Source organism: Mustela lutreola, chromosome 13 (genome assembly GCF_030435805.1).
Source record: "Mustela lutreola isolate mMusLut2 chromosome 13, mMusLut2.pri, whole genome shotgun sequence".
Lineage (NCBI taxonomy): Eukaryota > Metazoa > Chordata > Mammalia > Carnivora > Mustelidae > Mustela > Mustela lutreola.
Window position 1 is genome coordinate 63017511 of NC_081302.1, and position 24034 is coordinate 63041544.

A 24034-nucleotide genomic window follows, 5' to 3' on the forward strand; every position below is an offset into this window, starting at 1 on the left:
AGCTCTGGGTAACCTAGGTAAGTGACTGCTTAAGAGATCTGCTTGAGAGATCCCCCTTCTCCCTTTCAGTGCCTTAATTCTTGTTCTTATGTTTTAATTTAGCCAGTAAAGAGTGAACCTGTGAAACCCTCAACACCACCCTTGGACCCTAGTAAAGGCAGAGCCCTGGGTCCATTCTCTCTCTTTCTCTACCTGTGACCTTGCTCTGTGACCCTCTGGAGTGCTGTGTACTATCCAGAACTTATGAGTAATAAATCTGGTTCCTCAAATTTCTGTAGTGGTTTCTTGGTGAACTGTATTTTGTGATTGAGCTTAGAACCCAAGAAATGGCCCAGCCAAAAGTGGGGGCTATAGTAGGGAAAGTGTCTGTGGAGCTCACTCCGAGTGATAACGTGTGCTTCAGATATTTCTAACCGATGGTGCTACCATCAGTAGGCTTGGGACTGTCAGAACAGAGTTTTATATTTTGCATTTTATATTTAGGTCTATGATCCATTTAGAGTTAATGTTTGTAAAGAGTGTAAAGGTCTCTCTAGATTCATTCTTTTGCAAGTGGGTGCCAGTCTTTCAAGCCCATTTGTTGAAGGGACTGTCTTTGCTCCATTGTATTGTCTTAGCTCCTTTGTGAAGATCACTTGTGTTATTTATGGGGGTGGGGGCGGTCTGTGTCAGGTTCTCTGTTCAGTTACATTGATCCATTTTTCTATTCTTTCACCCATACCACATTGTCTTCATTACTATAGTTTGTTAGTAAGTCCTGAAGTCTGGTGGCATTCATTAATCCTCTAACTTTGTTCTTTCTTTCAGTAGGGTGTTGGCTATTCTGGGTCCTTTGCTTCTGCTCACAAACTTTAGAATCAGTTTATTAATATCCATAAAATGATTTGCTTGGATTTTTATTGGGTTTGCATTGAAAATACACATCAAGGGGCACCTGGGTGGCTCAGTGGGTTAAGCCTCTGCCTTCGGCTCAGGTCATGATCGCAGGGTTCTGGAATAGAGCCCCGCATCGGGCTCTCTGCTTGGCAGGGAGCCTGCTTCCCTTTCTCTCTCTGCCTGCCTCTCTGCCTACTTGTGATCTCTGTCTGCCAAATAAATAAATAAAATCTTAAAAAAAAAAAAAAAGAAACTACACATCAAGTTGGGAAGAACTGATGATATCTTGACAATATTGGGTCTTCTTATCCATGAAGGTGGAAGATCTCCTCATTTATTTAGTTATTCTTTGATTTCATTCATCAGAATTTTGTAGTTTTCCTCATATAGATCTTGTGCATATTTTGCTAGATTTATACTCAAGTATTTCATTTTTGGGAGTACTAGTATCAGTGGTACTATGTTTTTAATTTCAAATTCTACTTGCTCATTGCTGGTATATAATAAAGCAATTGACTTTTGTGTATTAACCTTGTGTCCTGCTACTTTGCTATACTACTCTACTCTTAAATAACTTAAAATTACTAAATGAATCTTTAAGGGTTGCATACATCTGGAGGTATGTATCAGTATCATTGAACCCAGAAGATCCATGCACTCCCTTAAGTTGTTGATTTGTTGATGAACAAAAAGTTAATTTATTTTTAAATTTTATTCTTTTTAGAGAGAAAGAATGAGTGGAGGGTGGGTAAGGGAGAGGGAGAGGGAGAGAGAATCTCAAGGAGGCTCCATACCTCTAGCACAGAGTCCAATGCGGGGCTCTGTCTCATGACCCTGAGATCATGACCTAAGTGCCCCCAAAAGGTTAATTTTTTTGAGATTACTTCGAGTAGCTTCCAGTGGTTCATTGGAACCAGGATGTCCTTTTGTATGTTTGACTATAACTGACATTTTTATATTTTGGCATAGGCCCTTGTCGATGTCTTACCACTAAATAGTTACTGGAAAGTTCCGTTCCTGAGTGTGAAGGACTGAACTTGAGCTTGAAAGCTTAAAGCATTGGACAGTTTTTATATAGCTCAATATTAAGTTTGTCCTTTTGAGTATATTGTCCTAGTTAGTATTTTCAGGGCCCAGCATTGCTTATTTCCACTTTTACAAAACTTTTACCTAGAAAATTGGTCTCTTTGTTGCCTTGTAGTCCATGTCCATATTATGTGGAAAAGTGAGGTTAAAGCTGGTGATGTATATCCTGGATGGATTTGCAGAGAGATTGGGATCAAAATGGTGAAACATTTAGTTATTTGAAATGTAATTTAGCTGGGAGATTGCCGCAATTTGAGAGAATTAAATAATCATAGTACATAAGAAACAAGTGTTTTTTTTTTAAGTTAAAAAAAGAAAGGTTGCTTATTTGGTAGTTCATTTCCCATGGGTACTAATTAATCCTACCAGAACTGAAGTTCTGAATATTTGACAGGTAAAAACAGCTAGATACTAGCAGTTACATTTAAAAAAAATAATTAAACTTGTTTTTAAAGTGATAGTACATGCATGTGTGAAACTCAGAAGTCTCTACTGAAAAACGTTAAGCTCTTTCCTACTTGTGGGTTTTATGATTTTGCCGAGAGGAAAGCCAATAGGATTTGCGCATGCTCTGTCTGATATGTGGCCTGATAGGGATCTCTCTGGGCATTCAGCTTTTGCCCTGTAAACTTCACTTACAGAACTACTCTGGGGATTAACAGTGCTTACGTGTGACCTCAGCCTCCTCCTCCTGATCTCCTGATAGCTAGCTGCATTCCCTCAGCACTGTCTTGATGTGTTTAGTAAAACACCTCCTTTCGTGCATTGAAATTATTTATGTATCTATTTACTTATCTCCTGCTCTGAGATCCTCAGCACCGTGTTTTTTCAAGGCCTCTAGCTCAGAACTTAGAACAGAGTAGGCAAAATTGGAGCAACAGAGGTTCCTCCTGTTGTGTGGGAGTTCACAGTGAGGGAGGGAATCTGGAAACCAGTTGTCTTCTAGTGATAGATAATGGCACAGTCTCTTAGTACAGTGAGCAGAAACCAGCCCTGGAGTTTACTGGCAGAAGGCTCAAGTATCCTTCAGAATCTGAGGGCAGGGATACATTTGGGCTCTAGGAATAGAGCTAAAGAGTGGAACTTAGGGAGAACCCGGAAGTCCTCCCTCCGTGTTGCTCACGGGTTTCTCTGTGTCTGCTCCATTCTTCTCTCTTGCTTACACTGGCTTTCTCTTTCTTACTTAGTCCACGTGGCAGAACATGGCTGCCATCTGCTCCTGAACTGTACATGTTCTACTATAAGAAAGCAGGGAGACTGATGTCAGCCTTCCAGTCTTCGTTCCACAGTTCCTTGGGGACAGACTTACTGGTCCAGCCATGGTCAGCTGTTCACTGGGGTATTATGACCACAAGAGGGTTCATGTTGCAGCTTATGGCAAAAGCTGCTGCAGCCTGGGGAGGGGGAGGGAAGGATAAAGTGTCAGAGGAGATGTAAGGTACATAATGGAGCAAGTGCCCACTGCTGGAACAGTGGGGGCGTGAAATGAGGCTGTGCCCTTATAGCTTGGTGTATTGTTGGTTGTTGCTCTAGTAGCAGCAGAATGAGGAACACTGACTTCCTTTTCTCCTGATCTTCATTGCTTTTTTTTTTTTTTTTTTTTTTTTTAAATCTGCTCATACAGATTTTTTTAAATCTGCTTGGCATGATTTTCTCATCACTTCATTTGCTGATTTGACATGTTGACTGTTATTTTCTCGTAGTGGATATAAGGTGGAGAAATGGGTAGGTATTTCACTAAGAATGTTCCTGAGCAAAAACCATTATTACATGACAAATTTTAGCACTATTGAGTAGACCCCATATGGTAACCATATTTTCTAAACTCTAAAACACACGGCTAAAGAAAAGTTTTTTTCTTCCCCCCTGATGGATGAACTTTTGTGTGTGTGTATATATATATGTATATATATACATATATATATATATATTTCATTATATTTTTAACAAACTGAAATTTGAAAAATGACATTAAGCACATATGGGCACGGTATGTATTTGGTTTCAGGGAGAAGACTGGAAAGCTTCAAGATATTAATAGTAGTTAGTAATAGCTAACATTTATTGCATACTCACTCACCATGTGCCAGGCACTGTGTTAAGCCCTTCATGTGTCTTTTCTTATGAAATCCTCAAGATGATTTTATGAAGCTAGTATTTTACTCTCATTTGAAAGGTGAGGGAACAAATGTAGCCAAGAAGAGGCAAAGTAGGGATGTGCACCGTGGGTCGTTGGACCCCCACCCACCCTTCCATCCAGCCTCACTGTGCTATGCCATCTCTCAGAGACCTTGTGGAGGGGTAGAAGGACCCGCCTCTGTGGGTATCACAAAAGGCCAAATTTGTTTTTCAGAGCCAAAGTTAGCAGATCAATTAACTGGTCAACAAATTCTAATACAAACTAAGTAGAAAGAGAGTAGGCATCCTTTTACATCCTATGATACCCTTCTTTACCTGCTCCATGTGCTGGTATTACAAAATTGTAGATGTGAAATCAATCACCCAATTTAAAATTGGGCAAAGGATCGAAAAGAATGAAATCTTGCCATTTACAACAATGTGCTTGGAGCTAGAGTGTATTATGCTAAGTAAGTCAGTCAGAGAAAGACAAATACCATATTATTTCACTCAGATATGGAATTTTGCAGGGAAAAGAAGAAAAAAGAAGAGGAAGGCAAACCATAAGAGGCTCTTAACTATAGAGAATAAACTGAAGGCCACTGGAGGGGAGGTCATTGGGGGGGGATGGGGTAACTGGGTGATGGGCATTAAAGAGGGCACTTGTGATGAGCACTGGGTGTTGTAAGTGATGAATCACTAAATACTACACCTGAAACCAGTATTATACTATATGTTAACTAAGTAGAATTTAAATAAAAACTTGGGGAAAAAATGGGCAAAGGACCTGAATAGACCTTTTCCCAAAGAAGATACAAGAGTGGCTCACAGATATATGAAAAGTTGCTCAACATTATTAATCATCAGGGAAATACAAATCAAAACTGTATTTAGATACTACCTCACACTATGAAAATGCCCATCATCAAAAAGACAAGAGATAACAAATGCTAGCAAAGATGTGAAGAGGAAATGCTTATGCATTGTTGGTGGGAATGCATACTGGTGCAGCCACTATAGAAAACAGTACAGAAGTTCCTCAAAAAATTAAAAATAGAGCTACCATATAATTCAGCAGTTCCACTCCTGGGAGCATATCCAGAGGAAACAAAAACACTGTGTTGTAGAGATAATCTGTGCCCCCATGTTCATTGCAACCATTATTTACAATAGCCAGGATATGGAAACAACCAAAGTGTTCAATGGATGAATAGATAAAGAAGTTGTTTGTATGTAATGGAATATTACTCAGCCATAAAAAAGAAGGAACTATGCCATATGGGACAACATAGATAGACTTTGAAGGCTTCATGGTAAGTGAGATAAGTCAGAGAAAGGTCATACTCTATAACCTTGCTTACATGTGGAATCCAGAAAAAAAAATCAAACTCATAGAAAAAGGGATCAGGTTTGTGGTTATCAGAGCCAGGGGTTAGGGAGAGGGAGATTTGGAGGAAGGTGATCAAAAGGTCCAGACTTGGAGTTATAAGACAAATAAGTCCTAGGGATGTGGTGTTCAACAGGATGACTAACTAACATTGCCATATGGTATATTTGAAAGTAGTTAAGAGAGGAAATTCTTTTTTTATTTTTTTATTTTTTAAGGTTTCATTTATTTGACAGACAGAAATCACAAGTAGGCAGAGAGGCAGGCGGAGAGAGAGGGAGAAGCAGGCTTCCTGCTGAGAAGGGAGCCTGATGTGGGGCATGACCCGAGCCAAATGCAGCAGCCTAACCCACTGAGCCACCCCGGCTCCCAAGAGAGGAAATTCTAAGAGTTCTTATGACAAGGAAAAAAAATTTTCTTGGTATCTATTTAAGATGGTGGATGTTAACTAAACTTATCGTGGTAATCATTTTGCAATTAAAAAAAAATTTTTTTTGACCTAAAATAAACACAATTATAGGTATGACTTTGATCTATATCAGAAAGGGCTATGCATTTATTGGTAAACAAGATGGTCTTTGAATGAGGAAGGCCTTTTAGGCTGCATGGGGCCTTTATTATAGTTGGGCCTAACCAAGTACAGGCTCATACAACAAAGCATCTTAGGATGAGTGGTCTTTATCTCTTGAGCTGCATTCTCTAGCAGGCTTTCCTCCCTGTGGTTCAAGATGGCTCTTGGCTTTCCTCCCTCACGGTTCAAGATGGCTTTTTGGCTTTTAGCTCTTCACTGGGTCATAACATTCTCACCCAACTGCAAGGGAGGGTGGGGGCATTTGTCTGTTTGCAGCACTTTAACAAAATTGGGTATTGGGGAGATAACTAGTAGGACTAGTAGGACTGCTCATATGAGGCCTTCAGGTAGGGGAGCTATCCTATACTCTTTTGACCAGTGTTGACTTTGCGCTTGGGACAAAGTGTCTCCATATGGGTTCCATTTTAATGTCCTACTCTGTAAGACTCATGTTAACAGTTCCTCTTTCCCCAACTATATCCTTTCTGCCTTTGCCTCTTGGAACAGGATCCCAGATTGGCCTGAGTGCTGTAGTCGAAGTCCTTTTATGTGGGGGCCTTTGTTCCTTAGGCTAAGAATGTAGGCCCGGGACTTTGATGATCATGCATATGAGTGCTTTGGCCGTGGACCACCCCAAAGTTCATCAATTAATCTGGCAAATAGGAATATTATAAAGCTGGCCAATTCTTGACAGCCTGTAGAACCACCTGAAATCATTCATTTGCTGTTCTCATTTAGATGAGAATTTGTAAGTGTTCCATCACTGTATGTTTCCTAAACTCGCAGTGTGTTTTCTATTAATATTTATATTCAGACTTTATGGAGCAGAAGTACCCTTGTGGGGAGTTTAAATGAGAGGCATGTGGTGAGGTAGTGGTGCCTTCCATGCTGCTAGGAGGGCCCGGAGCAGCTGGAACCCCCCTTGCCCCCCACTCTGGAGCTGAGCCACCCACACGCCCCAAGAATGTTTTTTTAATATTGTAATAAAAATAATTTGACTAAAATTTCAATTACAGAATTGTTCTTGGGCTATTGTCGAACAAGGTCCTTGGTAGACATGGTAGAAAGAGCACGAGAGAAGGACTTACAGGGCCTAACTTAAAATCATGCTTCTCTCACTTAATCTTAATTTTTCTGAGGGTCAGCTCCCTGATTATAAAACAGGGAGAATCACGGCACCTTCTTTATAAGACTGTAGTAAGAATTAAATGAAATAATGTACATGAAAAGACTGTGTAAAGCTCTGTCGGGGGTCAGAAAATCCCGAGGCCATAGGCACAAGGCTTGTAACATAAATGAGGGAAACAGCGTGCTTTGGGAATAATTAGTTGTAAGTAGGTCGGGCCTCAGTGTCAGTGGGACAAGAGGGTATAGAAGGGCTTGTGGCAAAGTGGAGTGCCAGTCCAGTGAGAGAGTACAGCAGCTTCTCACATCTAACGGATGTTTGCCAGCTGAGAATACAGGCCCAGGGTCTCCAGACCCTTGGATTTTTCAAGAAGTACTGGAAACCCAGATATTTATGTGACATCTTTAAAGTTAGTGCAGAGACTGTTTTTAGCAACTCTACAGACCAAGCAAAATATTAACATCAGCTGGAGTCTTCCCATTGTGTTATAAATGCTAATTTCTTGGGGAAATAATAATCACCGATTCATAATACTCGTTGATGAGGTTTCCAGTTAGAAAAGGCGTTTATGTTAGGGTTGCCTCCCTCATTTTGTCATTTTGGGCCCTCAGAAATTTCTGCTTCAGATTCTTCCCTGAGTATGTTGAGGAACATTGCTAAAATCGTGCCTCTATCCAACAAAAAACTCACGAGGAGAAACTGTTGTAGTAGTTAGGAATTAGGCTAAGTCTTGACTTTTTAGTTATAAAACAGAGATACCCTTAACATCTTAGGAACTGTTATGAGCCTACAGGAAACTTCCTGGAACCCAAGGAGGGAGGGAACATGGCTGAGCCTGATGAACATGAAGGTTTGGGAACAGGAGAGACTTGAGGACTGTTTGGAGCTGTGCTTTCCAGTATGGTATCCATATGCCACATGTGACCATTTACATTCACATTTAAATTAATTAAAATTAAAAAATCTGTGTGTGGCTTCAGCCACTTTTCAGATGCTCAGAAAGCACGTGTCTACCAGATTAGTGCAGATTGTTGAATGTTTTTGTCACTGCACAAATTTCTGTGGAGCAGTGTGGACAGGGGCATGAAGTGAGAAGTCTGGTGAAAGGTTAAACTAAATGATGCTGCTGCTGGAACCAAAGCCATTGGCAGTAGGGCGCATCGAAGGACTTAAGGCTTCGTGAGGAAGGTAAATCCTGGGCAGGCAGCGTTGCGTAGGGGTGAAGAGTGAAGATGGGTGTCGGATTTGAGTCTGCTCTACATTTCTTAGCTGTATGGTCTTAGACAAGTTCCTTAAGGCTCAGTTTTCTAGACTGAAAAAATGGGGATTATGAAAGTCGTGGGAATGGATCCAATAACCCAGGGAAAGTAGGGAGGATGAATAGGGAAGGTGAGTAGTGTGATCAGTGAAGGTGCTGGGGATGCTTACAATGAGGACTGTTAGTGCTAACCAACTTTCTAAAGATGAGTGGATTCTGGATTTTTGGGTCGGTCATTGTCCATCCATATAAGGATGGCACTTTGGATTGGACACTGCAGTCAGACTTGGGTTCAATGTCACCACTTACTGGCTCTGATACCGTGTAATTAATACACAAGCTCTCCATTACCTGGACCTCTTTTCTTTTGTGCTAAATGGGCATGGTGAGAGATTTAGAATTTATTTCCAAAGGTTGTATTAAGGGATATATTTCATATAAAGATTTAGTGAAGGGGTGCCTGGGTGGCTCAGTGGGTTGGGCCTTTGCCTTCAGCTCATGTCATGATCTCAGGGACCTGGAATCGAGCCCCGCATAGGGCTCTCTGCTCAGCAGGGAGCCTGCTTCCCCCTCTCTCTGCCTGCCTCTCTGCCTACTTGTGATCTCTGTCAAATAAATAAATAAAAATCTTAAAAAAAAAAGATTTAGTGAAGAGTCTAAATACAGTAAACATTCAATAGATGTTAGTTTTTGTTATTTAAGAACCTATCCTTGAAAGTGAAAGTTCAATACTGAATAGTAGAGAATCACAGTGAATGTGGATTGTACAAACATGGAGAATTTTCACCAAATATGTGTTATTAAAACTAAAGGGCACCCTGTCAGAAATTTAGAACATGAAGAAAATAATTTTGGTATAAGTGGAAGTGTGCCTTTTGTGTACCTGGTCATTAGCGTGGGATTCATCACTGAGAGCCTTATTAAGAAGTACATTTAATAAAATTTAGACTAGTTGACTGCATGGATGGTTAATCCACACTGGACAATGAAAAGGATGCTATGTGTCTGAGAGCATACATAAGGTGCTCATTGGGGACTAATAATTACATGCCTTATAGGGACTTGGGAAGAGGACTGTCTCAGCATTTTATCATCGTGAGTTGCTTCTAAGATGATTCTCCCCCCACTCCTTGATACTCTATGGGATTGTTCTCTTTCATTCTAGCATAAACCTGTACTATTCTCTTCTTACTTTAAATCGAAAAGCACAAAGCAGAGACAGCAAAAGGTGGTTTGGGTGGTAAAGAAATCCAGATAGACCTATCTGGATTCAATCCCAGCTCCTCCATTTATTAGCTGGGTGACTTCTCTCAGAGAGGCTAAAGTCATTTTTAAAATGTGTCATGTTTGTGAGGATTGAAGGACAGGCGGAGTTGTACGTAAAGCTCTTGGCACATGATGGCAGTTTCAGATGGGAGCAAATGCATTCATTCAGTTGATACCTCCAGTTCAAAGTTTAGATTTCTGAATTTTAGCTTTTATCTTTTGGAGGGGATAGTTTGTGTTCCTACTCCTGAGTACAGTGTCAGGCACATTATAAGCACTCAACAGCTGTGCATTAAATTAATAATCCAAAAATATATGCAACTGTATAGATGGAGAAGAAATTGCTGGGGTAAAGCTGTTCTTTCTGCTGCTTATTTACCATTAGTGATGCACCCACATCAGGTAATATTATAACTGGTGATTTGGGAAACAAGTACTTTATAAGTGGTAGCTCTTATAATAATCCAGAAACTGGATTTTAAAATCTTTTTTTTTTTTTTTTTTTTTTTTTTTAAAGATTTATTTATTTATTTATTTGACAGAGAGAAATCACAAGTAGGCAGAGAGGCAGGCAGAGAGAGAGAGGAGGAAGCAGGCTCCCTGCTGAGCAGAGAGCCCGATGCGGGACTCGATCCCAGGACCCTGAGATCATGACCTGAGCCGAAGGCAGCGGCTTAACCACTGAGCCACCCAGGCGCCCCAGAAACTGGATTTTAAAGGGGAAAATTCACCTTTCATTATGAAGCTGTTGTTTGACCTTTTTTTTTTTCTTCAAACAAAACATATCTTGTCTATATCAGTGACCCCACTGAACAAGAAGGCCACAGTTATGAATGCAGTATCATAGTGGGAAGTGACTTGAACCTCTTGTATTTAGAATCGTTTTGATTAAAAAAATGACGAGCATAATAAATGCTAGAACTCACACTGGGCCACCGTGTGAGGCCCAGTTTTGTTTTTTCAATAACATTATCTACTTTATAGGATAAAATTAAGAGATATTTGCTGGGGTTGTCACTCTTAATTTCTGATTCACAGTACCTACCTGAATGGCAAAGTATTAACTTTCCAGCATTTAATTCTGGAGGTTGTTACTTTCTTTCCCATTGGTCAGACAAGATAATTTATCTTGTTCTAATACTCTGCTGCAGAGACCAGCATCCCTGCAGTGCCAGCGATCATTTATCCAGTGACTTCATCTATATGAAATGTAACTGAAAACCAGAAAATAAGCAAGAGTGACCTGTAGCAGCCAATGTGGCTTAAAAACTCAGCTCACTAACGTGTACACTTTTCTCCTCGAACCACCCTTCAGACACCTACTTCTACTGATATTATACTGAAATATACTTAATGAAACTTCATATTTCATTGGCTTGAAGTTCCAGTTTTTTCACCTTTTAATATTTCCAACGTCAGGGTTAGAGGCTTTCAGCAACAAGTGTTTCTTGCCCAGTATTTGATGGGTTGGCTGGGGTGGCCGGTGGCCTAGCCTGGACTTGTTCACGTGACAGAAGGGCAGCATCACAAGAGAGCAGCTTGCAAGACAGAGCATCAAGAGAGAGCCCAAACACTTTCCCAGCTTCCGTTTGAGTAACATTAGCTAATGTCCCATTAGCCAAAGCAAGTTACAGAGCCTTGCCCAGAGTCAGGACTGGAGAAACACTCTTGTCTCTTGGCAAGAGGAGCAGTCAGGTCACATTGTAAAAGGTTAGACGTGCTGGGATGGGAGGGATTTCTGAGGACATTTTGGTAAATAGTCTTGCATGTTATTAAAAGGAATATCATAATTAGTGTTTTCCTTCTTAGTCATACATGCAGTGGTGTATTTTGTGACCAATGGCATCTTAGAGCTGAGGAAATATGGTATGTGTATTGGGTTTTCGGTTTTTTAATTAAAATGATATATATTCAATTTAAGAATTTAAAATAATACCAAGGAGTAAGAGTTAAAGTGCTTTCCCACACTCTTTCCCCCACATCTCAGACCATGGAAGAATCTTCCATGGGAACAGTTTGGCATACACTTGTGGTAGGCTGAACAGAGGCCCCCCCAAGCACAGGGACTTTCATGGTAAGAGGGACTTCGAAGGTGTGATTAAGTTAAGGGTCTTGAGATAGGGGAGATTATCCTGGATTGTTGGGGGTGGGCTCAGTGTAATTATAAGGGTCTTTGAAAGAGGGAGGCAGGGGGGGTGAGAGTCAGAGGAGAGGCAGAGATGTGTGAAGATGAAGGCAGAGATTGGCAAGATGTGGCCACAAGTCAAGGAATTGCCAGTGTCTCCAGAAGGAACCAGCTCTGCTGATACCATGCTTTTAGCTTCTTAATTAAGAGTCATTTTGGACTTCCAACCTTCAGAACTGTAAGAGAATAGGATTTTATCATTTTAAGCCATAAAGTGTGTAGTTATTTGTTATAGGTATAAATAGAAATAATATACTTGTTTATTTAATTTTTCACTTTTAAGAAGTATGTGGTTATTGACTAGGAATTCAGATAGAATCAGAGTATTAAGTAAAATCCCGTATTTTAGATAATTTCTTCCCATGTCCTCTGGGATACCACTAACATTTTTTTCTGCATTTCTTCAGAAATAGTCACATTCGGGGTGCCTGGATAGCTCAGTTGGTTAAGCATCTGCATTCAACTCGGGTCATGATTCCAGGGTCCTGGGATCGAGCCCTGTTTTGGGCTCCCCGCTCAGTGGGGAGTCTGCTTCTCCCTCTATCCTGCCCCCTTGCTCATGATCTCCCTCACTCTCTCTAGCTCAATAAATAAAAGCTTAAAAAAAAAGTAGTAGTCACATTCATTTTCTCATTTTGTATAAATATGATCATACCCGGCCTTTGTATGTTGCTTGCTTATTTAATTAAACGTATTCTTGGGTAGTTGCAAGCTTGCTTATTTAATTAAATGTATCTTTGGATATTTTCTTATCAGAATAGAGTGATTGATTTCATTCAGTACCATAATTTATTTTACATACCCTTTTAGGGAACATTTAGGTTGTTTTCACGTGTTTTTGGATGTTGTTTGCTTCCGTTTCTCTTTTCTTTTCCTCTGCCACAAATAATGCTGAATGAAGCAGCTTCTGCAGATGCTATTGGCTATTATCTACAAATATAATTTCAGCAATTGAATTACTACCTTAATGAATGTTGGTGTGCATGCATGCTGGAGTGAGAGGGGAAAGCTGTATTTTCCCATTCAATTCTTTGCCTATAGAATTTTAACTCTCTTTTATGAAATATTCAGAAAGAACATAAAGCATAAATCGATAGTTAACTGCAGTATTGAAAAGAAATCCATGTCAAGACATTTAATACTGTTGGCTCCTCCAAAGAACCTCGGTGCTGATTACAGCCGGCAAGAGGTAAACAGTATTCTGACTTTTCATTTGCCACTGCTTAGTTTGGACAGAACACTAATAAACTTGATCATCTGGCCCTCCAAATATTAGGACTGTGAAAAGAGCTAATTAGGTTATTCCTAATAATAAATTGAGCATTGACAGTTGACCTTAGAAAAATTATAGGAGGTGGATATAAGAACTGAAAACCAAGAGTTTGGGACATTTAGTGTTAGAAAAATCAATCTGTGTGTAAGACTGTAGCTCCTGGGATATCTATAATTAAGGCATAAAAAGTGTTTAAGAACATAGGAAAATATTTTAAGAAGAATGTCATAAAGGTGATGAAAAGAAAAAGTGGTATTTGAAAAGACATTTGTCTGTTACCTTGAAAAATCTCTCAGAGAGATTGCCTCAGTGTGCTGAGGTGTAAAGTACAGGCATCCATTCATTATATGTTGTATTAGGCAACCCCATCTTCATCTTTAAAAGCTGAATTGATTCTAAGGGAAGTTGTTAGAGCAAGCCCCGAAGGTCTAGTTGTTAGTCTATTCTCTTGTCAGTGCCCCACAGGAGTCCTTTCTGATCACTGCTTATTAGTCAAAGATGGAACTGAATTCTAGGCACATAGAATTCTTGTCGTTTTTGACTTCTACCCAACCAAGCCCAGAGGGTAGCACTAAAATTGGCAAATATGAGTTCCTGCTATAAGAAAGATTTGGCCAGTTTCTGCGGTGGGGTGGTGAATGCATGAGGATGGATATGCGTGGGTAGAAAGGGTATCTCTCACCTCAAGCAGGTGATTGCTGTGAATGTCTTCTGAGTTGGATTAAGAGTTGTGTCACCTTTGGTGTTTTGCTTCTCCCTCTTTCCCTGGCCTTGTTTGGCTTTCTTTGGCCAAAGAGCCAATTCTCTTAATTCTTTCCATTGGTAATTTGTATATGGATACAGAGTCTCAGGGATTTGGGAAGTAAGAAAAAAAAGCAAAGTTTAGGGAAGAGTAATGAGTATATCATTTGGTTGCCACTTTGTGTGTTGCACACAATAATGGGAATGGTGAGGGGGCGGGATTGGTACCTTGGTTAACACAAAGTAAGGCACTTAAAATGCCTTCTGTTTGAAAACAGATATAGGAAATCATTTATATTTCTCAGTAAAAAGAGCAAATTTGATACAGCTTTGAGTGAATCTCTGAAGGAGCTAAGTGAATCATTAAAAAGCTCTACTAGGAGTGCCTGGGTGGCTCAGTGGGTTAAAGCCTCTGCCTTCCCCTCAGCTCATGATTCCAGGGTCCTGGGATCAGCCCTGCTTGGGGCTCTCTGTTCAGCAGGGAACCTGCTTCCCTTTCTCTCTGCCTACTTATGATCTCTGTCAAATAAATAAATGAAATCTTAAAAAAAAAAAAAAAAGCTTTGCTAAATACTCATTTGTTTAGGAAATACAGAGTTTCTCCCCCCTCAAATAAATGTGCGTAAGTATTATGTATTTATTGTATGAAATTACTAGAGAAAATTCTTTTAATTAGAACTCATGTGATGAATATTTGCTTAAGTACATCAGTTTCATTCCCATTTCTAATTTGTATGATTCCTTGGTATCATTGAATTCTAATTTTGCAGATAAAAAAATAAGGCAACTAGCCTTTTTGCATCCAGTAACATCATTTATCTTGCTTGGTAAGGATTGGTGTGAATTTACTTGTAAGATTCCTTTATAACGTCAAAAAATATGAAGTATAATGTGTAATGTAAAAAGTACAGAGTATAATGTCAATCTGTCAGAGTATACTGTCTACTGTTAGTGGACAGCAATCATGGAAAACATGTAGGTTGTTCTCAGGATTCTCAGATTATATCTTGTGTGTGTTTGATTGTTTTTAGACTATAGATATTGATGCTATTTTAGCTCTGCCCTTTGCAAGTATCATTTTCATTTTCGGAAGTGATAGCTGAAACATGGCTTTGCTTTTGGGCATTCATCCAGAATTGAGGGAAAAAAGCAACAAAGAAGAATCTGGTTAACACATCCTTTCTTCTGTTGGTGAGCACCTGTCCATCCCCCCCCCCCCCCCAGATTCATGGTTTTATTTGTGGGTGGTGTGGAGATGTAAACAAAAACTGAAGTTATTATAGTTAATTAAAAATTTTGCATATTCTGATAACTTGAATTTAACATATGTTGGTGATTAAGAATGCTTTTCTCCAAAAGTAGTTACGCAGTTAAGTGTGGTTCTATAAGCACCAACATGGCAGGGATTTTGCATTGTTCACTACAGTATCCTCAGTGCTTAGAATAGGACCTCATAGTAGATGCTCAGAAAATATTTGTTAATTATAGGCTGGAAGAATATATTGGCTGTAAAACCTATTGCTGATGCTTCATATCACCAATCTGCATATATTTGAAAAATGCATATATTCATAGTAGTTCAAAACCTCATATTTATCCTTACGGTTTGAATGATGGTCATTATAGTTTGCTCTTTTGTGATTTTTTGAAAAAGAATAACCTGTTCAGTGAATCTGTTTCATCACAAAGATTATGGGAAGCTATTATTTCCTTAATATACAACATGCTTCTTGAGTAAATAATAATCTCTTACATCTGTACGGCATTTTATACTTTACAGATTTTTTCATGCTCTATCATTTGGTCCTTCCTCAGTACTATGAAGAGTAAGGGCTTCCTGACCCTGCTGGTTATTCGCCCAGTTGTCTACTTTATTCTTTCTGGCTCATTGAACCCCAATTTTTTTGTTCAGGTGTCTACCCCTACCTCATGTAACTTAGGACTAAATCCTAAATAGTCTAAGCCTATCACAGTAAGCTCATTCCTTCTGCCAGGGACTAGTTTAGGAATGGGCATGCGACCCTGTTCCGGCTAGTGATCTAAGAAGGGAAGTCTGCTGGGGGTAAGGGTACATGTGGGAAAAGTTTGTTCCCTGTTTGAAAGGGACACACAGGAAAGAAACATCCCCGATTTTTCTGCTGCTTTTGGTCATGACTGGATTTGACCACTGGGAGCTGTTATGGCAGTCTTGTGACTAAAGGGAAAGGTGTCCTAACAGTAAGTTGAAAGCGTACTAGAGTGGAAGAAAAAGACGGAAAGAACCAGCTACCAAATTAGCCTGCCCTGGAGCTGCCGCACTGCTGACTTCTTGTTACCAGAGAATAAGTTTTTCTTATTCCAGTTGAAGGCATGCTAACTGATAATTGGTACAGTTACTGCCGTTGTACCGGCAACGAGGTGCAGACTCAGAGCTCTACATGGAATGACCATTACTAGACAGTGAACTCACTATGGAAGCCAGGAGAATTACAACACATACTCTGATTCCTTCCCTGGTGGTCTTCCTGTTCCCCAGTGTAGCCTCTCTATGAATAGTCCTGCCTCCGTACTTGGGAGGGACCCTTAGGTATTTGTGTTTGGAATACATTCTAGACAGCTCCTAATTATTTGGTGATTAATTACCTGTAACAAATACTGCTTCAGAATTCTTACTGATACGGTTACCTACTTTTCTTAACTTGGCTGGCCTAAATGAGAACTTTATTTACAAATTAACAACTTGAAGAGATGTTCTTTTATAACTAAAGTAATTTTTAAAATTGTTTTGTGAATATATTTCAAAAAGTTCGTTGACCTCTGCCTAAGTGTGTGGACATATATTTGAAAAATTATGTTAAGTGTTGAGAAGTGGGATGGTTTATTTATAAATAGATTAAAATGGCAACTGACCAATTTATGGATTGAATGGGAGAAGGGGCTCTATGTCTTACTTTAGAAGCTGTACCATTGGCTGATAGGAAAACTTATGGTTGACCATATACATGATGTTCTTTCTTTGCACTGCCATTCTTTGTTGACTTTCTCTCTGCATTCCATCTGCTTTTTGTTTCATCTGCCTTCCCCCTTTCCCCACTATGGATAGAAGGTAAAGAGACGGTGACCAGTAGTATGTGGTACATTGCTTCTTATTACAGAGGACTATCAGGACAGTGTTCAGTTTGAGTAAGGGAGTTTATTTACAGTTGAGGAATTCAATTAAAAATATTCAGTGCCATGTAGAAGATACTTGCTGGGTGAAAGTTAGTTTTTTTTTTTTTTTTTTTTTACAAGACCAGTATTCTTGGTGGAGCCAGTGGTGGCTGATAGGCGGGTGCAGGAAGGAGGACTCCAGTCTCCTGGAGATAGTTACAGTCTGGCCCCCACCTCTTCTTTGCCCAGTTGAAGAGACTGCTGTGCTGGAGGAGAGGACTGCTGTGGGGGGTACAGTCTGTCTTCCCTCAGCCCTTGGCTGCTTCTTCAGGCTCAGAGGACTGGCTAGCTTAAGTGAGAGGACTGAAAGAGGACCAGTATTTTGTGACTGTTCCTCTGGTAGCAAAGTAGGTAACCGTATCAGTAAGAATTCTGAAGCAGTATTTGTTAAATAATGCCTTCAGCTTGTTCTTTTCTTCCCTAATCTAGGGAAGCTAGATGGTGGGGCTTTCTCTGGGTACCTACTGGGATATCTTCTTAATTCTTAATTTATTTAAAACTAAAAGTGAGCCCAGATTTTTGGGGATTAATGGCAAAATAAAAATTTAGTCTTGTATAATTACTAAGAATTCCTCCAATGCCGTGATTTTTTTTTCCTTAAAGATCTCTTTTGTTCCTAAGATTTTACTTCACAACTAAAATGAGCTGTGTGGTGTCCTGATAAGGGTGATTTAACACCAGGATTAGCACAGGTGACACCATATGTTGCTGATTACTGATTTCTCCTTAGGGTGCACTTGGATTTCTACTTGAAATGCTTAATGATTTGATTTCTCCTCTTTAAATTAATGTATCTGTGAATGGAGAACTTGCCCTTCAAACCAGCATAACTTATGTTCAAAGGACCAACTCAAGCCACGAAAATGGAAAGAATGCTTCAAAATCTGTATGAAGATGTTGGGTGAACCATGACATGGCATTTAGATATTATATTCTGCTGCAGTTGGCAGAAAACAGAGAATTACTGTCACAGACTAGTTAAAGGGGTTATTTTCCTCTTGTAATGAGAAATACAGAGGTGGGCATTCCAGGATTGGTCAAAACCATCAAAGACCCCTTCAGCCACTCTAGTGATCTTGTCAGTTTGAAATCTCAAGATGGCTGCTCTCCAGCCAGCATTGCATCTGCCTTCCAGGCAGGAAGAAAAGGGAGGGCAGATGGCGAAAGGCAGATACCAGCTGCTCCCGTTCTCTTTCAAGGAGCTTCCTGGAAGCTCAGTTCGGTGACTTCCGCTTACATCTCATTAACCAGAACTGTGTCCTACTGCCACCCCTCGTTGTCCACTAGGCTGGGAAACGGGCTTGTTTTGGCAGGACGTGTCCTCGCCCTGAACACAATTGGAATTCTGATGTAAAGTATTTTGGAAAGAATTATGTGTCTGTTTCTAAACTAATGGGACTCAGAGGAATTTTAATAAAGGCATATTTACTGAAAACCTAGCTGCATACTGGGTGTAGTGCTGGTTGCTTTGGAGGCATTATCTTACTTAATCCTTAGCATTCAGAGAGACATATCATATACACATTTATATTAAAGAATAAAGTAAGTTCAGCGTGGATTTAAAGAGCCAAAAAAGCAGGATTAATTATATTCTTTGTGGAAGTGTTCTTACAGTCAACCTATTAAGCTTGGAATGAATTTAAAGGACTTTATCTTGAAACCCAGATATTATAATGAGAAATTTTGACAAATTTAAACATATTAATTTAAAAAAATCTGTGTGTTGGAACCCAGCATTCATAAATGAAGACTTGTGGAAAGTACTTCTGACATAGATTTAAGAGTCTTAATATTTGTAATAGATAAAAAGCATCTATAAATAAGGAATAAAAACACAACTTAATTAAAAAATATGGACAGGCACACATTTCCCTGAAGAAAATATACAGATAGTCAAAAAAAGCTGGAAAAAAAATAATAAAAGCAATATAAATTAAGTGCTAAAACACCATTTTTTTGTAATTCCCACTTGACAGATATTTTTAAAAATTGATAATAACCAGTTTTGTAAGATCAAGAGAGAAGGCACTTTCATATACTATTGGTAGTCCTGTTGGATTGATACCATCTTTTTTTTTTTTCTTAATTAGGCTCCATGCCCAATGTGGGGCTTGAACACGACCCTGAAATCAAGAGTCGCATGCTCTGTCAACTGAGCCAGCCAGGCATCCTGATATAGTCATTTTGGAGAGCAGTTTGGCAGTACCTGTCAAAATGCAACATGTTCATACCCTTTGAGCAGGTCCATTTCTTGGGATAAATTTTACAGAAATAGTAGTATGATTTTACAAGGGTGTTTATTGTAGCATTGCAATGAAGTAGAAATGTGGGATGAGCCAAAACGTCCATCAGTAGGGACATGGTAAAATAAATTATGTTATAGCCACACAATGTAATTACTAACTGGCAAGCTGTCTGTTGACTATTAAGTAGGCAAATAATATACATATTATTTTGTAGATTATTTTTGTGACATTTCTGTTTCTTAAAAAAGTGAATCTATTTATGCACCTAAAAGAATTGGGGTAAGAAAAGTGATGATTTTTCACTTTTTATACATAGATATTATTTGAAACTTATGTAGGGGCAAATCGTGTGTGTGTGTGTATTTTGTAAGAATGAATTGCCTTTTTATTTTTATAAAGATTTTTATTATTTATTTATTTATTTTTTTTGACTGACAGAGATCACAATTAGGCAGAGAGGCAGGCAGAGAGAGAGGGAGGAAGCAGGCTCCCTGTTAAGCAGAGAGCCCGATGCGGGGCTTGATCCCAGGACCCTGAGACCATGACCTGAGCCGAAGGCAGAGACTTTAACCCACTGAGCCACCCAGGCGCCCCTGAATTGCCATTTTTAAAAGTTGCTAACAACTCTTTTAAAAGCAGAATTTTTTTTTTTTTAAAGGGAGATAATAAATTTTTGGTTCCATAAAAATGTCAAAATGCAGATAGTGATTTTTATGGGTTGCTTTCTGGGAGTGGTAGAGGAGGAAATGGTGCGTAAGAAGAAAACAATCTAGATTAACAGTCTAAATGACAGAATTGGGAGAAAATGTTTTTTCAGCTACCTCCTATGAGTCAGGGTAGGCTAGATTATAATAACAGACAGCCTCCAAACTTCGGGGTTTACGTCAAAAAGAATTATTTGTCAGTCCTCGTCTGTGACAATTGAGAGTTTTCTGTGTGCTTTTGTGACAGAGCTGGTGGTCCGAGAGGCTCCACCAGCTTGAGCATCACTGCTCACCAGGATGAGGAACCGGCTTGGCAGAACCTTTGCTGGCTTTTCAAGACTTCTTCCCAGAAGTGACACACATCACTTCCACTTCCACTTCATGAATTAAAGCAAGCCCCATGGTCATGCCTGAATTTAAGGAGGTCGGGAAGTGTCATTCTAATGTGCCTAGACGGAGGAGAATCCGAGTACTGTGAGCACCTTAATGGCTGTCACAGCCCTTCAGAGGGGTGCTATGAGGTGAGCTTCTAGAACAGTGCCTGGCACATAGTTATAGTGTTACCGGGCCTTTCCTTTTTACAGGTAATTTATACTCAGCTTGTGAATTTCTTAAGAAATATGTATGGAATGTCTTGCATATTAATTGAATCAGCAGGCCATTTGTTGATTTTGTATCATTGTATCAAACCTGTGGAAGTTAAAGGGATTTGTCTGTATGTAGATACTTTTAAAGTAAGACTTTATGAAAATGTTTCTTAAATATTTTGAAAACCACCTCCCCCTAAGTTACTGATTCTAACTATATCTATAAAGAAAGTGTTTATTATAAAGGAAATTTCTGTGGGGCTTTTGGTGTATTTTTATAAAATTCTAACTTAGTGAGGCCTTAATCTGTTTAATAAAATTTAATAAAAAAATTCCTACTTAGGGTAGCTATCAGAGATGCATTCTATTTTACTTATTTTATTTTTATTTTTATTTAAAAATTATTTTAAGATTTATTTATTTGAGAGAGAGAGAGTGCAAAGTGAGAGAGAGCATGAGCCAGGGAAAGGGTCAGAGGGAGAGGGAGAAGTAGGCTCCCTCCTGAGCAGGGAGCCTAATGTGGGGTTCAGTCCCAGGACCCTGGGATCATGACCCAAGCCGAAGGCAAACGTTTTACTGACTGAGCCACTCAGGTGCCTCTTATTTTATTTTTTAAAGATTTTATTTATTTGCAAGAGAGAGGGTGCAAGAGTGGGAGAACATGAGCAGGGGGGATGGACAGAAGAAGAGGGAGAAGCAGTCTCTCTGCTGAGCTTGAACCCAGGACCCTGAAATCATGACCTGAGCCAAAGGCAGATGCTTAAGTGACTGAGCCACCCAGGTGCCCCTCAGGGATGTATATTATAGCAGTAATGCTTTATTTTTTAAAAAATTTAAAAAGATTTTATTCATTTATTTGACAGAGAGAGTGAGAAAACACATGTAGGGTGAGCAGCAGAGGGAGAGGGAGAAGCAGGGAGCCCAATGAGGGGCTCAATCCCAGGACCCTGGGATCATGACCTGAGCCAAAGGCAGATGCTTAATGACTGAGCCATCCAGGCATCCCTATAGCAGTAACTCGTTAGCTGTGTTTGGGTTTGTCTGACAGGGAAGATACATTCCATCAACAGAAAGGAAATCTTTTTAGACAGTCTTCTGTACACATGATGTCCAAGTACAGAGTTCTTTACTATTGTGATATCCTGTCGTTTAGTATAGTGTTAGTAGTGTGAAGTTGTCCTCTTCTGAGCATGGTGGAGTTTCTCCTCCCTTTGGTCTTTCTACCTTTTGCCCCTGCTTCCCTGAGTCATTTTCTTTTTCTTCCCTGAAGGATTCAGCTCTTTTCCACCCTGTCTTCACATGCATGAGCTAATGTTTCACATTCTTAGATTTCTTGGGATGGAGGAAGACAGGCCTTTCTCCTAGGATCGGGGGGGTGGGGTGGGGTGGAGTAGAAAAAAAATCTCCCCTGCCACCTTAGCAAAAATGGTGGGTTGAATCTCCAGAAATTTCAAGAAATGTGTCCATAGCCTGATTTATTTGAGAAGTAGCCTAACTTTCTAGGCCTTAAATTTCCAGGCTTGTATGTTTGGCTTACTGGTTTTTTTTTTCTTATCTAGTTGTTAAATAGAAAAAGCTCTTAAGTCTTTGTAATACTTAAAAGAAGCTTGATTCAAAAACGATGAAGCTACCCATGTTTCTATTTACTGTTAATTTCACCTGCCATTTATTCACTTAGCAGCCTTGGACTGACTGTGGAAATCAAACTCTCTTTATGAAGAGAGCAATCACACCTCAGCTGATGTAGAAATACACTTTAATGCCAAAATTTGGGATGCCTCTGAAGCACAAGTGAGAAGCACTCTACAAGTTCAGCAGTATTTTGCCTTGTGACCCTGAGGCCCCTGGGTTTGGTGCCACATTTTGGCAGCACTGCCTTAAGAGTATCCGTAAAGAGAGCATAGGAAAGATAATATATTTTTGGGCGCTGACTGTGTGCTAGCACCGTGTTATTTCGCATTACCTCATTAGTAGAAGTTTGCTGTAGCCTAATGGGCGGTTTGTCTCTCGCTCTGTGGTATTTATAATAAAGTAAGAGTTGACAGTGTGGTGCTCTGCTACCAGCTTCTAGGCTTCCTGAGGGCAGGGACCGTAGCTTGTTCTGCTGTGTATCACCGTGGGATTTGGCAGCCTGTGTCACTGAAGTTAGTTTTGTGAATGCCCATGTAGGTGGATGGATGAATGAATAGGTGGAGTCAGTCCAGATGTAGAATCTGGTCTCTGCCCTGGAGAAGTTCATGATTTACAGAGAATGAATGGATCTTGAAGTCATCAGTAGAGGTCTGAAGGGTTTCCTGTGGGAGAGTGTCTGCGGCCTGTTTACCTTGAATAAAGTAAACATACCTGTTGCTGTCGCTCATGACCTACCTCAAACCTTCACTGTTAGGGTACAGCGTCAGCCCATGACTAATCCCCGTTCTCATACAGTGTTGCTGGAATTTCCCTGAGCACAGAACTTCACAGTTGCAGAAGATGGGAGGCTTGCCAGAGGTGAACAATAAAGGCTTGGGGTGCCTCCTCCCTGCCTGTCGCCATTGTGAGTGCTGGGAGAGGGTGTGTTGAAGAGGAGTAAGCACAGGCTGCTGTCACAAGATGGCGGGAGCTTGTCCACCTTTGGTAAGGCTAGAGAAGTGAACAAAATATGGGATGCCTTTTGCCTCTTTAAAAATGTACCATAATGGGGGCGCCTGGGTGGCTTAGTGGGTTAAAGCCACTGCGTTCAGCTTAGGTCATGATCTCGGGGTCCTGGGATCGAGCCCCACATCGGGCTCTCTGCTTAGCAGGGAGGCTGCTTCCTCCTCTCTCTCTCTCTGCCTGCCTCTCTGCCTACTTGTAATCTCTGTTCGTCAAATAAATAAATAAATAAATAAAATCTTAAAAAAAAAAAAAAAAAAAAAAAAAAAAACTACCGTAAGGGTGAGCTGCAGAGTGCAATGTCGGAAAAAAGAAATGGTGCCTCATTTTTTTTCTTGGCCTTTCCTTTCTCTCTCAGCTCTGTCTGTTGGGTCGTTCCTCACAAGATGTTCTTCTTCCCCCTTTCCCAGCAGGCAAATAAAGAGGAACTCCGGAAGGTGTTGAGTGGAGGTTCTCTCCCTGGCCCTTCCACAATTAAATAATGGGACCGTGAGGGCCATTACATAGGACGGGGGACTATTTTCCTCACTCTGTCTCATGCTGTGGGCAGTCAGAACTAAGGGTGAGAAGAAACTGGTTACTTATGGGACTTAAAGGCAGAGAGAAGAACTCCTTATTTTTGAATCATTTGGGCTGATCCTCCTTACAAGCCCCTTCCCACTGGGGAAGTGGTTAGGGGGAACAGCTTAAATGTAGTGTAATCTAGTAAACTTAGTCTGATGCAACAATTCAAATTTTTTTAGGTAAATGGTCCATTTTCAACATGTAAAGTGCTCTGATTTTTATA

General features: G+C 40.0%; 1 protein-coding gene across 3 annotated transcripts in view; it reads left to right on the forward strand.

Annotated features, from left to right (window-relative positions):
* WDFY2 (WD repeat and FYVE domain containing 2) overlaps nt 1-24034 on the forward strand; it is a 179064-nt gene that overhangs the window by 15164 nt on the left and 139866 nt on the right. Inside the window, exon 1 of one of the 3 annotated variants that reach the window (XM_059143772.1) lies at nt 23124-23229. The exons of the other annotated variants lie outside the window; for them this stretch is intronic. The gene's annotated coding sequence lies outside the window, so the exon portion shown is untranslated. Of the gene's footprint in view, nt 1-23123; nt 23230-24034 lie in introns of those variants that run through there. 3 annotated transcript variants of the gene reach the window in all.